The sequence below is a fragment of the Calliopsis andreniformis genome, chromosome 10 (genome assembly GCF_051401765.1).
Source record: "Calliopsis andreniformis isolate RMS-2024a chromosome 10, iyCalAndr_principal, whole genome shotgun sequence".
In the NCBI taxonomy this organism is placed as follows: domain Eukaryota; kingdom Metazoa; phylum Arthropoda; class Insecta; order Hymenoptera; family Andrenidae; genus Calliopsis; species Calliopsis andreniformis.
The window spans coordinates 8,403,870-8,420,527 of record NC_135071.1 but is presented as its reverse complement, the minus strand read 5'-3'; the positions used below and the strand labels follow the sequence as shown (position 1 = coordinate 8,420,527).

The 16,658-nt window shown below is 31.6% G+C and overlaps 1 protein-coding gene across 1 annotated transcript in view; it reads left to right on the top strand.

The window, feature by feature from the left end:
* Nucleotides 1–973: 973 nt before the first annotated feature.
* The window catches only part of LOC143184576 (RYamide receptor), a 61,645-nt gene continuing 45,960 nt past the window's right edge, over nucleotides 974–16,658 (top strand). The window contains exon 1 of the mRNA XM_076386911.1: nucleotides 974–1,256. The gene's annotated coding sequence lies outside the window, so the exon portion shown is untranslated. The remainder of the gene's footprint in view (nucleotides 1,257–16,658) is intronic.

Here is a 16,658-nt window from a genome sequence, read left to right as displayed (position 1 = left end):
AACACAAAATTTTGATACTAAAAGATGCAATCACGTGGCAGCTTTTTATCACATTCACATTGTGTGGTTACCACTGCAGATTTCGGAAAAAATCTCCAAAGTAATGACGAATATTTATTTTAAGTTTAATGTATTTTTGAAAAAAAAGTTTGTAAGATGAATCTATCGTCCACTTTGATAAATATATATATATATAGTTTATACATCATCCAGTTCTTGATAAAAATGATTTAAAATTAAAAGTGAAAAATAATACTTAATATAATGGATTATATATTTGAATTATATACAATGTTTCACGTAAAATAATAGCAGATTCCGACCTTGAAGAACTTGAACTGAATATTTTTAAAACAGTAGCATAATATTTTGAACAAAAAATACAATATTGAATTCTTAAAATAGCAGTTTTATTTTCAATGTAAAAGGCGTCTGTTCTTGAGACCATTCTGATTTTAAGCGGTTCACGTTACACATAAGTACAATTAATGTCTAATAAAAAATTAAAATTCTGCAAGTGTTTTCTAATAGAGAAGAATACTTGCATTTAGTGCTGCAGATTGAACATGCAAATTATAGTTATAGCTTTGGTACACTGCTAGAAATCATGAATAACAAAAAAAAATCTGTCCCTATATTTCTCACTATACATAGAACATAAAATACATTTTTTGAAACAGAATTCAAAAATTATGTTTTTCATTAAACATCATATATAGATTTAGCGCTAAAATTATTTTCTGTCTACATTAATAACTCAAAAACAGCTGTTTATTAACTTACGTCGCTATTATAATAAACCCGCGATGCATTCCTTCGGAAAAACTCGCCAACCAAGAACAAAACATTTATTGTTTATTTTATAATAAACAACGCTACACGCTCTCAAATTGTTCACCCTTTTCTCAGATCACCTCGGGTCTCTATCCGGATTAAAGCGCAAGTCGAGCATTAAATAGCTATAAAAGTGGAAGCGTGATAGACCGTTAAAGTTCGTTAACTGCATCAAGAAATAGAAATGGAAGGGCTGGTATCGACATTTAACTTTCCGTAAAAAATTGATGAAAAGTATTTCCTCCTTGTTGTTCACATTTCCGAGCGACAAGTGACATTGATACGCCATGGAACATATTGGAAACATTCTTAAAACGCTTTGCCAAGTGACGCGGTGAAATTTCAATCCAGAAGCTGAGCAGGCGAGAAAGTGAGGGAAACGTCCGTGGTGGAGGATCCAGCGGGTTTATCGTCGCGACAAGGTGCAGAAACTTATGAACTTTTTCTTGTCTCGGCGTCTTTTGCTTCTTGGAAACTTCTGTTTGCATGCTTGAAACTTTGCGCCATGTCACATTGCACAGCAGGACGTGCGATATTTTATGCGAATAATAAATGACAAACTGAAACGACAAGTAGCAATCTTTTTATTTAATCATTGAAATAAGTATCCAGCAATTTTCGAATAATATAGAATAATCGCAGTCTTTTTTAGCAGATTTTGTTTACTTTGGAAACATTGAGAGTTATATTATCTTTTTTACTTCTTTTATGTTAAGTATCTAATTTTGTTTAAAATGAGGTAATTTTTGTTTTGTAAACAGGTATGCAGTATTAGCGAAGGATTGTAAAAAACAAGAAATTGAAATTTTTTAAAACACTTTACAAATTGTTTTGATAGAAACTAGCTCCTACCGACTTAATCTGGAAGACTAATCGTCCCACTTTAATACAGAATTAACCAAAAACGTAAACATAAATATGATACAACCAACAAATTTTTGATATTTCACAGAAATTTTAAAGATCTATTTTCGACAAAGATAATGGAGAGAAAGAAGACTAAAGTTTTCAAAATCTACATAGAAAGTTGTTAAAGTAAATAGTGAAGTTGGTAGTGTTTGTCTTGCCGAAGATAAGAGGGAGATAAAGTAAAGCAATTTCATAAAACGATATATAACGAGTTTAAAGTAAGAAAATACTCTACTTTCTGTACTTGTCAAACATTTTCAATTATCTTATATCTAGAATTGTGTAACAATGCTCATTAACATGTAGCATAGTGCCTTGTAGTGTGTATGCCCAATATTTGCAAACACATTTATGACTCGACCTATCAACGTAATTTCTCCACTGATTACGTCATTTTCCTTTAATCCACTCGTTATTTTTGACATTCTACAGCACACCTTGTCAAGTTACGCCGCATTAGTATGATCAGATTCTACTTGCAAACTCCAAAGCAGGTATCTTATAGATTGGAATAGCAGATACGTAACTATACATTAGTACCTGAAGGGTGGATATTCCTGACCACAAAGGAGAATTGAACATTCCGCGTCGGAATCTCCATTATCCAAGTAGACAAGGAGACGTAAATCTTCATATAAAAGAGTAATGGAGCATTACGGTTTCTATTAAAACGATTAGACTGTGTGGAACCCGAACGTCGTGTTCTTTTGTTAAAAAAAACTGGATGTTATTGGACTTTATTTCTTAATTTCCAATGAACTATATGTAATTATAGCGACTGTCAAGACAGATTATTTGATTTTATTTTAGCTATTAGAGGTAACTGATAGTTTTTGACAAATTCTACTAGAATCGCAAAAAAAGTCGATGAATATGTTATTAATATTTATTATAAAGAAATCGGAACTCTTACGTACAAATAGTAACTATCCATTTTTCTGTGAGTTTCCTGTGACTAAATGTATATTATGGAGCCATGTGTTACTATAAAAAGCTTCGACTTAATTTGTTATGTAGATAAAGTGTGATACATTATTCCTGTCATGGTGCCCCTCATTATTTGTCTTCCGATTGTTATAGGATCAATTAGTCAAATACTAATAGACTAATGACTTAATAATATTTAAATCCTTATCATTTAACGTGAAACTGTAATTCATAAACTATGACTTACAAATTTTTCATTAACATTTTAGAACATAGAACACATTTGGTATCCAACAATTGTTAAATTTCCTGAGTTTAGTGTAAGGAAGAATTTAGAAAAACTTTCATTAAAATAAGTAACATATATGCTCTAATCAAGTTCCGTTAAGTGTCCAAATGCATACTTATAGTATTTGGATGGTACCTTAAAATGAGGTGAACAGAAACAATGTGGTAAATAGAAACACAACTCTAGGTGATAGTAAATATTATTTCAATAATATTAATACTATTAATAGACAGTATACTTAAAACGGTGAATACTATTTAAATGCTATTTGAATACCTAGTATTTAAAACTAATTAAATATTAAATAGTATTTAATACTATTTTTAGTTTGAATACTATTGAGTACTATTTAATCTAAATACTATTCAATTAGTATTTAGATACTGTCACCTAGAATTATGTTTCTATTTACCCCATTTTACGGTAGTATATCTGGTACTGAATCGACTGTCTAATAAATATTTTGCTACATCAGCTAAAATTGATTAATTATGAAAAAAACTCATCCTGGGATATTCTTCAAATCCGCAATAAAGTACTTCAGTAGGAATTACTCAAACTGATCGGATAACGAAAGAGTTGAAGGGACTAGGTCACTATTTTTCACTGCAGCTCTCGGCCGTGTCAATGCGGCATAGAAGAAAAAATTTTACTTAAGAGGTTGATTCAATTGAAGTATAAAAGAGATTGCTTTAAAGAGGGCCGTAAGAATGACGGGTGGTGGATAATAGAATTTTTTCAGAAGAATCTGATCGATTGTCCCTTTAACGCACACAATCACCGCAAGCGCACTGCTACAAACGCAATGGCTGTTATAATAAAAAGTCGGAGCCTTCGTCTTGGGTACCTACAGACACGCATTTAGAGAACAATTCGCCAGGCTGTCGGTACCGTTCGAAAGGTCAATTAAAAATGGATCGGCCTTCGGTTATAACCCAAACAGCACAGAGACATCTTAAAAACGTCTTAAAAACATCCAGTAAATTTTTAAAAATGGCTAAAAGACGTCTCTGAGACGTCCGATGTTACAAATCAGTATGTCTTTAGGACGTCTTAAGAAACATTTATAAGACGTTTTAAGGACGTCCAAATTACGTACATAAGACGTTCAGACAAAAATTAGACGTTTTTAAGACGTCCAAAAGGGTACGTCTTTAGGACGTCCATGTACTGTATCTTTAAGACATTTTATAGACGTAAACTTTGCAAGTCTTTAAGATGTACACTCTTCGATGTTTTTAAGACATCTGAATTATGTCGTAAGACGTACAGGCATAAAATGAACATAAAATAGACGTCTTCAAGGCGTCGTGTGCTATCTGGGAAGTGGGTCTTCTTGGTTCTTTGAGTTCAAATTCTCTTTTTTACGGAATATCATAAAAACGGAATGAATCATCCACCTACGAGTTTTATCTTGAGTTCCTACAATGGGGGATTCAGAGGAGGGGCGATCCCCCCATGAGTAAAAACGTCATATTTCGAATTTAGGAACTTAAATTTCAGACGTTGTTAAAATATCCATCTCATACATCTTTTAGATGTCTTAAGAATGTAAATTTAAGACGTCTCTAAAACGTTAATGTAGCATGTTTTTAAGATATCTTATGAACGTAAATTTGGGACGTTTTTAAGACATCCATGTGCTGTGTCTTTAAGATGTCTTATGAACGTAAATTTCAGACGTCTGTAAGACGTACGCTATCGGATGTTTTTCAGACATCTAAATTATATCGTAGGACGTTCAGATATAAAATAGACATAAAATGGACGTCTTCAAGACATCCTGTGCTATTTGGACAGTACCTAAGTAAATAATATGAATTAAATTATTTAGGCTATAGTATCATTTAAAAATATTAAAATATAAAATTACAACTACGTTTCAAATCATGTAAAAGAAAGTTCAAAACTGTAGGTACTTTAAACATTTCGCCACCTTTATGAAAGATTTCTGGATCCACCCCTGATTACAACAAGGTTTACATTTCGAAGTATGAAAATAGGTTTTCAAACGTATTTAAATTAAAGAGGCCTGAGTGGTGGTGAGGGAACCAAGATGGCAGAGGCCAGAGAAGAGGGGATTCGTTATGGTAAAAGGGGTTTATACTTTTTTAAGTAAGCTCGTCGAGAATATTCTATGTCCCTTATTGAGTGGGCAGAGATTGACTCTAAGTACATAAAAGTAGAATAAAGCTTCATTCATTTATAGAATAAAGCTTCATAAGTAGAATAAAGCTTTTTTTAGAAACTTCTTTCTTTCAGACAAATTGTGTTTGGAGCCTTACGCATATATCATTAATCTTTAACTTTGCGGACTTTTCAATAAATGTGCATTTCTACTCGTGTTTGTACTCATACATTGAAACGATATTCTTTGCTTTCCATTATCATTGCTGGTAGTTTTTACCTTCGTCGACCTTTAATCTCCTATCTTTACCGAAAAGATCAACGGAATTGAAGTACACGAATCCCTGAAGGGACTTCAAACTTTAACCATTCCACGTTTCATTTTTGTTGACTTCCACTACAGTTAGTTTTTCCATGAAACCTGTTAATAATATTAATAATAGTATCTACTTTAAATAAGCATAAAACTGAATCGTACAAAACACCGTACACAGAGGAATTTAAAGGAATATTTAATAGCAGGTGTTTGAAAGGTTGAGGAGTGATTCTACACCCCAAAATAAAGCAAAAATTAACAATGACAAAATTGCATTCGAGATTCGACTTCCGAGTTATTAATTGTTAATGATACAATTAAAACGCGCGTGAAATGTGTCTAACTTCAGGCCTATTTTACTGCCCATGTGAATGTACCACGTCGGGCACAGCAATATCAGTAGAATAATTTCTAAGTCAGGCACAATTTACAGGAATTCCGAACATTTTTACATCAATAATTCAAAAACGAAACCTGAGACACAATTTCGTCATCTTTGATTTTCAACTTATTTTAGTATGTAGAGTCATCATTAGAATTTTTGTCACCTGTTGTCTAACATCTTTTATGTAGTACTTACAGTACAGACAAAGTATACTTTACTCAAAGTTAATACTTTCAGCATTATTAAAATACTCTATATTTCAATATAACTCAATAAATTAATACAATTCTTCCGTATTAATAAAATTGTGTGATAACAAAATAAGATTTATTTTCCTTAGCTTAGAAAATGATTCATAGCTTTGGCCAATAGGATACCTGAAACTTATTATTTTGTCTGGTTAAAGGAGTCTCTCCAATTCTACAAAACATTCATATAAATAATTTGCTATTAGTTTTGCGACTTTAATGTATACTTTAAGCGCTAAGGAATTGCAATCGTGCTTTACATTCACAAAAAATGCATGTTGGTAATTAACTCAACATTTAAGCTACCAATTAAGATCAATTTTTTAAACTTTCGTTAATTTATAACGCGGCTGCACCCGTTGGAATTAGTCACCCACAAAATCATTGAAAACTGAAGTCATTATACATTATATGTATAGAGCTATTATTTACAAGCGATGGAATTGTACTAACCTACGTACATATTTAAAATATGCCAAAGTGATTTTGATTTCATTGATTTTTTTTGAGCTCATCGAATATATTTAATTTTCATTCTTCATTTTGTAATTGTATTTTGTAATCATTTTGAACACTTACTAAAGTACAAATAAAACGCAATTACGTTAAATTATTAATACATTTATTTCAATCACCTTTTCGGCATTTCCCTGCAAGTTTGACCTAGAATGATCTTCTGTAAATAGTTTTCAAATTCGTCTTAAAATAAGAAAGATACAATACTAGCAAAAAATAAAAGTATGGTTCCATTTGAGAAAATGATCGTGGTTTTCACCTTGTCTTTGCGCGTCCAGCGGGAATAATAAAAGTCCCACCACATGATATTCTCCTTGGTGCTGAACAACTTTCATCTGAAACATTTTTAGAGATATTCCTCTGTAACGTTTTATAATTTCCACTCTGTATATTTGAAAAGAAAAAAATTTATTCTAATTCAGCGAGTTCTGAATCAAATAACACAAAATGTAGCAATATTGTTTACAAAAGGTCAATATACACTTAATATTTCTATATCATATTGTATTGTCATCTAGAATACCCATCCGTACTACAATTGAGTCTGAAATGCTAAAGAAATACAGTTCAAGATTTGGTATTCACAGGTTAACTTAAATATGTATAAAAATATGCAAAGTGAGCAAATTTATTAATGAAATTGTATTAGGGGAGAGGAAAGACGAATTAAGTATATGTTCGGTCTGTATAAAATAAAACAGTAAAGAGATAGATACATGATGTTGGTCATAATATATTCCATACCGCGTTTGAAGTGCGTCTGCCTCACTGAGCGGTGCATAATGAAAATGAAAGACTCAGTGTAAAAACAGAACGCTAAGTACTAAACTACATCAAAATCCACACGGATAGTCGTTTTTGCTAAAAATTGATTCTGACTGATTTTCGCAACGAGCCCTTTTAATATACAGAATTCTAAGTATACGTTTTCAAAATATCTTCCAAGGAATACCATTTCAACCCCTCCAAATGAGAATAGCCTTTTAATCTCCCCATAACAACGTCCATTGCGGCTGCACTCCGTTTTACATAAAAGATTAGTAAAGGTAAAAACGAACAGTAAACTTTGCTGTTTCGGTACAGAAAGCGGAAATCCGTTAACCAAACACGCGAATCCCTTTTACGACTTTCCGCCGGGAGGAGACCTTGGGGATTGAATAAAATTCCTCGTTCAAAATAAATACGCTGGCATTTTTCAGCGTGGAAAAATAATTAGCCGCACGCGGCAGCGTTTAATCCACTAAACAGAAACGGTATCCAAAATGGCATTTATTTCGCGTGGCGTTGGTGGTAAGGTGGGTCATTTTGCCACAGCTACGAGAGGCTCCATGTTGAAATAATTTTTAGTCGGACGTCGTGCTCGGTGCCGTAAACGACACCCTCTCGGTGGCTTTAAGCCTCCAGTAAGATGAAATTGCACGCGCGCGTACACCGTATTTAGCCATATCCGCGGAATGAAGGACAAGCGTCTCCGTTCCGAGCGATCGTTTTGCAAAATTGCCCGGTTAATGCAACAACATTGTCGATCCTCGGGAGCAGTAAATCAATTTCCGTGCTCCTCGTTCGAACGTCCATGCAACTTCCTGTTGCTGCAAAAAACGGAACACGCTTGTTGATTGCTGGCACGTAGTTGTGTAGGATAAAAATCGAGAGATAGGAAGATCATTAACTGCATGATTGTTAGACTGTGAATCTATATGCATTTATAAGAAATTTCAATATGCAAAACAGTATAGAATCCGTACATGTGGTAGGGTAATTCCGGGTGAGGTTGTTTACTTTTTTTTAGTGTGTCATTACAATAGATACATACAATAGATACAATTATTGTTGAAAATATGAGTACATTTCTAAAGGACGATACAAAAAAAAAAGAAATTACAGCATATGCAAAAGATCATCTCACCAGGACTCTTCGGGTGACTTTTCGATATTTTATTAATTAAAAGAGTTTATTGCATAATGATCAACAATATCTCATCGTAACAATTGAAATAAAATCTCTAAGCATTGTATTTGTACACTTCATTCGAGTAAAATCATTGTGTTCTTACTAAAACGTTAGTAAATTAAAAATGATAAAACTTGCAGAAAATGTTCAAAACTAGTCAGTTACTGTATTACAAATAACTTACTTAATTTCTCAATTTTAAACAAACAAAAGAAACGATTGTTATGACTTGGAATAAATATTAACTAAGATCGCAATAGACGATGTGAAATTCGAATACGTCGATAAAATCTAAAATTGAGTCGTCTGACCCGCAGGACCACTTTTCCCAGGATTAGCCTATGCAAAAATGTTTAAAATATTAGAAGTTACGTACACTTTACATTATTTACGGAGTGAAAGAAACTTTTAATTGGATTCCACTCCTTGAACTGTATGCATGAAAATAGGAGTTTGCATAAAAATTCGTGATCTAGTTACTATATGTACGTTTCATGAATAATTAAACCTTCAATGATGGCGCATTTTTAGCCGTGGAAGCTCTGTACAGACGGAAAGAAAAATTATATCGGGAGAAAGCTCGTGTATTTCAAGCTGAATGGTAAAATTATTGGAAAATTATACAAACATTCTCGTATAAACAGAACTGCAACACGATACACAGAGTGTTTCCAAACATGTGGGACATTTTTGGAGAATCGATTGTAGATACAAAAACAATGGCAAAAGTTCATGTGCCCATGTGTCCGAAAATGTTTAGTTTTTTAGTTATACGCTATGTTATATTACGTACGATATGATACATTATTTAAAACCTCTTACTGTGTGTCACTAATTTAAACGGTCGGTGTACCTCTGGGCCTAGTAAGACTTTAAAGAGAATAGCACACCGAGCAGACAAGAAATGGGTCAGGGGCCAGCGAATTACGCCATATAAAATAATTAAAGTAATTAAAGTAAATGTAATAATTAAAATATATAAAGTAATTAAAGAACTATTTTGTTTTCGGGTTTTCTTAAATAACATGTTTTCGGATATATGTGCACTTGATCTTTTTTCAATGTTCTTGCGTCTAGAACCATTAATCCAAAAAAGTATCCGACATCTTTCTTATCTTTTACAGACATATATCCTCGTGAACTTTTTTTATTGTTTACGTGCGTAGAACCTACCCTCTAAAAATGTCCCAAATGTTTGAAAGCACCCTGTATGTATATGTGTATCATGGTAATATCTAAGAAAATGAGAATTCATTGCTGAGGTCATAGCTGAGGAATTGACGTTTCCTTAATATTTGTGGCTGTACGGCAAAGCGACCTACATATATCACATTTTTAAACGATTCAAGTTAAGGCCTTAATTGAGATATAGAATTTAGAATACAGAATTTACATTTTCAGAAAGAGAAGAAGGCAGTAAAAGAACTTCCTCCCTCAAAAATAAGAGTTTAAGGAAACATAAGTTCATAAGACAGTATTGAAGTCGAAAACTTTAAACGCCAATATCTGCAAAACAAAAACATGTGACTTACTATTAGATTTGCCTTGCAACCACATAAAATGCAATTCAATAATAAAAATACTATTTTGTGGGTCAATTTAATGTACGTGACATGCAAATTTGCGAAACAATCAATCAACATTTTGTTGGAAAAAACAGAAATATATTTCTTTTTAATATATTTTATAAACAAATACGTATTTTTAAAAACTGTTTATATTGATGGATACATTCAAAAATATGTAGTCGATCAATTTACACCAATTTTCTAATGAAATAGTTTTTAAAATATTGAAACAAACATATTTCAATCTCGATTTTCGGGGCGGTTTTCAACCTTTTAATATGAATGTCAGCCGATAAAAAATATATTGCAAATGTTTACTCTGTAAACCAGTAAATTTTAATCAAAGTCAGAAATTGACATTTCGAAATGGTTTCTTGTAAAATCTTTCAATTTGTTAGAAAAGAAACAAAATGTTATTTAGCAGTCACGTATAAGTTCATAATTTTTCCGTTATTATTATGGGAAATAAAATAATTTCCATTATTAATATTATACATATATAACATGATATGTCCACTTTTAAATTCATAGTTATTTATAGTTCACCACTAGTCATGTCTTTGAATGATGAAATCATATATTTTGCAGGAGGTTCTGAATGACTTATTTTGAAATCTATAACTAATTGTTTATTCTTTCTGAAAGCAAAATTATGTGTGTAATAGGTAAACGATGGTAAAAGATAACATTGCTGTAAGAGATATAATTGGTATTTGGAACGTGGAAATTTGCATACTGGAATACTTTAATGCTAGTCTGTTTATTTAATCAGGGTGTGCAGCTTCTTATATACATACTTGTTAGCAACCACTTCAGTCAATAGTCAATCGCAAACATTGAGCAATAACATTACTTAGCAAACTTCGGCCCCTCTAGCAGAAAATAAGGGCATGCTTATTGCAATATTTAGAGTATGAATATTAATTTATTCGGGTGGAACAAATTACACATAAAGATAAAACTTGCATTTATTGCCTATCGTATAAAAGTATAAAAAATATTACGAAACACAAGATTTTGTTAATATATTTAAGAACATAAAACGTTGAAATATTTTAAAACATTTCCAAAATTATTTCGATAATATTATCATTACATCTAGCAAAACAAAGAAGTAATAAGAAATGAACTATTTTAACAACTACAAAGACGAATATTTCTCTTATTAACCTGTTTGTGCAATAAATTCGGATGTGCAACCGAATTATTAACCTGTTTGTGCAAATAAATTTAATGAAATTTGTCTACAACGAGAGAAATGAAATAAATCCTAAAAATAGCGCAGTACTCGGAAACTATGCATAATTCGGCTCCTTCGAGTCACATAATTTCAGCCCAAATTGGATAGCAAAAAGAGGGACAGAAAACCCAGACAAAGTATCGTGTGTAAATATATTAAACAAATTCGAAGATTAAACGCAAATTTTTTGACTATTCGTGGAGAACGGAATCCTAAATCTCGTATTTAAAGCAAATATAACTATTATTCTTATTTCAATAAGCGCGAAACACGAGAAACCAGTTAAACAATACTTCGAGCATAGTACGAAAACTGTTTAACGTTCTAAATACCACGAAATGGTAAATTTTTCGAGTGACTTCATAAAGATGCAAATACACCATGCACAAAGTTCAAAATTCAAGCGAAGATGCAACTTCTACGAACCCGAACGTGATCAAAATACAAAGTCTTGCTTTAGGTTATTCCTGATGATGCTTTCATATGAATTTCTAAAGTATTAGAAATGAACCGAGTTTCCCTTTCAACTCTTGTAGTCCAATGTGTGTAAGAAAGTAATATGTACCAATTTTTCAGCTAAAGTTTTATTTATCGTAGACAGACCTAGAAACATTTGATACTAAATAAAACTGAAAGGGACTGTTTAAAATATTATTCCAAAACTTGAAAACTGACTACCACACGAATGGGATTATTTTGATGATTAATGTTGTAATATATTATGCAATATTGGATTATTTGATTATTTCACAGAGCAAATTGATTATTCTGAAAATTATTACTTCAAATTGAAATATAAAGAAACAATACATATATGTACATAGTATTTCAAAAACGAAATAGTTGCACGGTAATATAATATGTTACTAAACTAATATTTCAAATGCGCACAGGTTTGATGATCGAAGAGTTGTATTGGAAAATTAGAGTCTTATGTAGCGTCCAATTATACAAGTGCACAGATTGAAGGATCTAAAACAGGCTACTTAAATATTTTTGACGATAGAAAAGAATGCATAAAACAAATCTTACATAGCCTAGAGAAGGACATAATTTCATGTCAATAGTCTTTTTGTAGCTGGAACTACAAGGATAAAGTATACACATTTGTACCTTCTCGTAAATGATTCAGAAATTTCACAGCAAGTAGAAAGAAACAAAGAAAATCGCTGTGTTACGCGATACGTTCTTTTGAATCGTTCAACATACTGTAAAATATAAATGTGCAATACGAATGCAAAATCTATCACAATCCAATGCATTTCATTTTATTCACAACATTTTATCAGAACATTTCTCCATTATCGGTTTTCCTTAGAGTTTCCTGTTTTTGCCTACAAACTTGTAACACTTGCATTCTGCGTTTCGCAAAACTGTAGAATTATATTAAATATTACTTTACCCAGTACTTCTGCCGAGATTATTTAAGGAACTGCACAATGAAGACGCGTTAACCCATTAAAGCCTAAAGTTGTATAAATACAACATTTCACTCGTCATTTTTTGTAGGAAATTTATATTATTGACTTCTGCTCTTTTACGTTACTGTTATGTTGCGTTTATGCAACTTCGAACATTAATGGGTTAAAGTAATTTAAGTGTCTATAAATAGGATTAATCTGTTTTTGGGTAATTTATTCCTATGCATTTCATTATGAATATTAATTTATTGTGTGATCGAAATTCGTAAGTGCATTTATATTGCATAGAGTTAAGTATTCAGAATCAAGAATGACGTGCCATTTTGCACGCCAAGCAATTAGCCAAACGTTAGGTAATATATCACGACGCCAGTCATAATAAATTAGTACTGCGATTCCTCATTCCAGAAACGAAAGAAGCGTAATCGACTTAGGAAGACATTATCTTCGGTTGTTCTTTATCGTTGCAGATGAATAGTTTCTCATCCAGACAAATTGCATATGTAGGCATTTCAAAGGTGATAGAAATTAAAAATGCAATTTTTTAATTGGGACAATAAAATGTTTGATAAACACACCTTTATACACTGTAAAATTTTAACTAATTAAGTAGCGAAGTTCCACATTTATTCAAAGAAGTTTTCAAAAATAAATATTACATATTATTTTAACAATACTGACAAAGTAATTTTTTTAAGTAAATAAGTGATTATTCTAGACGAATTATTTAACTGAAATAAGATTCTTTGATAATAATTTTCTTCTAAGCTTGAAAGCAGTTTTTTACAGTATTCCATCCCTTTGAAGTTGATAAAAAGGTACTCTGCATTGGTTTATTAGCTTTTGTAATAATCCTGTATTTAATTCGATGTACATATAAGGAATTATATTTTATAATGTAATTGCATGCTGTCTATAATTTTTATGAAAAAGAGAGTTATACTGTTATTAAACTGGATTATTAGACTATTATTAGATAAAATATTATTATTAGGCCAAGGATTTTTGTGCAAAATTAAACTTTTATAGATACATTATAAAAAACAAAATCCGAGTAAAAACTTGTTTCTTTAAATAACGTGATGCCTATTTTGCTTTTGATATTTTATGTTTTTTTATATAGAGTGCATTTTGTACATTTTTATACAGTTAAACTTTTTGTACATGTATAGAAATCCGCAGTCTAATTATTATGAAACCGAAGACACTTTTACATCATTTGATATTTTTTTTAAGGGAGTTACATTTTTATAGAAATTCGTAAAACTTGTTAACCAAAATCGCCTTGTTAGCAAGTAGACGAGCGCCATAACACTTTCCGCTAATACTGTAATACCCAGAGTAGCGCTTACGGCAAAACTGAACCTATAACAGCAAAATTTATAAACCCTTCAAAAATCTATGTGGGTTAAAAATCCACTCGTATAATACACTACATCTTACAACTATAAAATCATTCTAACCCTTCATATCTATAGTGTTAAAACGTGTATAATACATGTATATGTAGACACACTAAACTTTATTCAATTCAGTACTGATACTCTACTTGATCGTAAAAGTTTTCTTCTAAGCCTAAATTATATTCATTGATAATAAACTACTTAATTAAAATAAAGAAATGGACTTTTTAATAAGGTTCCATTAAGTGTGTATGTGGACAATACTTTAGGTACACAAGATGTTTACATAGATGTCAGAAATTTCAGTGATTCTATATTTCAAAATAGGATAAACATCAAAAATCCCGAAATTGCATTTAATTGTAAAAACATTTAAAATTCGGGGAAAATGTGTCTGACTTAGGACATATTCTACTGGCTGAATCTGATTCGGCTAATGCACGTCTTTAGTAGAAGAGGTACTAAACCAAACATATTTCACGCATATTTTAAACATTTTCTCAACAATTAGTAACTCTGAAATGACACATTTTAAAATAATCCTTTTAAAATGGTCCTTAACTAAACGCAAAAGTTAGACTTCGTTTAAATTTTGAGCAAAATTACTTTGAATTACAAGAAATCCTTCTACGAAATATGGAATCAGTATGAAATATGGAATCACTTTAACTTTAATGAAAGTTAACCTGCTTTAACACTATAATTATATATATGCACATATACATGTGTAATATGTGCGATACGATCTTGTTTCCGAGTTACAGCCGTTTTTGTATTCTGCCTGTTTAATTATTTTCATAGAAATTTTTCGAAGTGGACAGCTTCGACTTGAATGCAGGCTTCCAAACGTCTTATCATAGATCTCCTCACACGTTCAAAAGTGCCAAATGTTGTTTAAATTCGAATTTAAATTCAGACAAGAGAGACGCACTTATATCATATAAGAAGCGTTACTTGTAAACAGTTGAAGGAAGCAGTCAGTAGAATCATGAGAACTACTTTAAGGTGAGAACAGCTATAACTCGAGTACAAATCATATGGGGCAAACGTACATATAAACTTTTATTCTTATTTTAACGTATCGAATCCAACCCTGAAGTTATGCTCATATATTTTGAAACACTCTCTACTTGTAATGCATTAGTAAACGATAATTTGTAGTTGGCATTGTTGTTATCGGCTTAATAAGCCTCTTAACGTGTATCCGTTCGAACTGGATGCAATGAAGACGTCGCAGATCCATCAAAGCTTCAGCACACCCTACGTCATCTTCGTGTTGTTTGCACGTTTCAAAGACACACGCCGAAGTTAGATTGCGGCAAGCCTGTTACCCTTTCAAGGCATTAGCAAAATATCGATCGTTTATCGTGCGCCCGTCCGCAGCGTAATTTACTAACACGCGATATCACGAGTGTTATGGTTACGCATTAATGCCCCTCACGTGGCCGAGGTTTACGCAGTGGCTGCTGGGATAATGCACCGTGTAAAATTCACCCACAACCTGTCTGTAACATACGCCCATTCGATCAGGCTTTCGTATGCGTCCGTATGCTAATAAGATGGACTCGACTGATTTACACGTGAATAAGAGACAGGAATTAGCAGGTGAAATGTAGGGGTGATTGGGGTAAAAGTAGGTCTTTAAGAATAAAATTGAATGGCACTGTCATTAATGAAATCAAACAGAAATTGTATGGTTTATTAGAAGGATCTTCTCACTAATTGTAAACAATTATTTATAGCGAGCTTTTTCGAAAAAAAGTAGATATTTTATATTAAAATCAAGAATTATAGCACACCCCTGCAAAGTGTGCAAAATACATGAACTAATGGGACAAAATTTCTAAAAGTAAAAAAGTTATAATTTAACTCTGTCACCTATGTTTTTTTTTTTTTTAATCTCATGTGGCACAATTTTTATTACTAACTCGATATTATTGTACCAGATTGATTTCATTATCTATCTATGTAAAAACATATAGTAGTTAAAATTTATTCCTTAAAATTGTAAATCAAGGATAAATCAATGTGTTAGGAAATACTACATGCAATTAAATGAAAATTGAAAATTTTAATACATGATACATATATGAAAATATCAAACGAACTCATTTAACTTTATTCTTTACCTATATCTGTTAGTTTTGTTAAAGAGGTTTTGAGAATTATGAATTTGAAATTTCATGTTGCTTTGAATCATTTATTATTGTTTGATCAATAACGATGCTTTTCGTCGTGCATCAAGCTTTAATTTTATTTCAGAATTTTACACGTATTGACACATTAATCCGCGTTTGGATAAATTAATTCAAATGATATCGAAATTGTTAATGAATACGATAGAAGTGGAGATACGAATATGAAAGAAAAATATTCTAAACTAAAAGGTTTAATTACAAATATAATGACTTGTAGTAATAATTAATGTTTAAAGATTAATTGGTTAATTTTATAGAACAATCAATATTTATCCATTTGGACACTATTTAACTTTCTAAAATGATCCTAAATGAATAATTCAAGC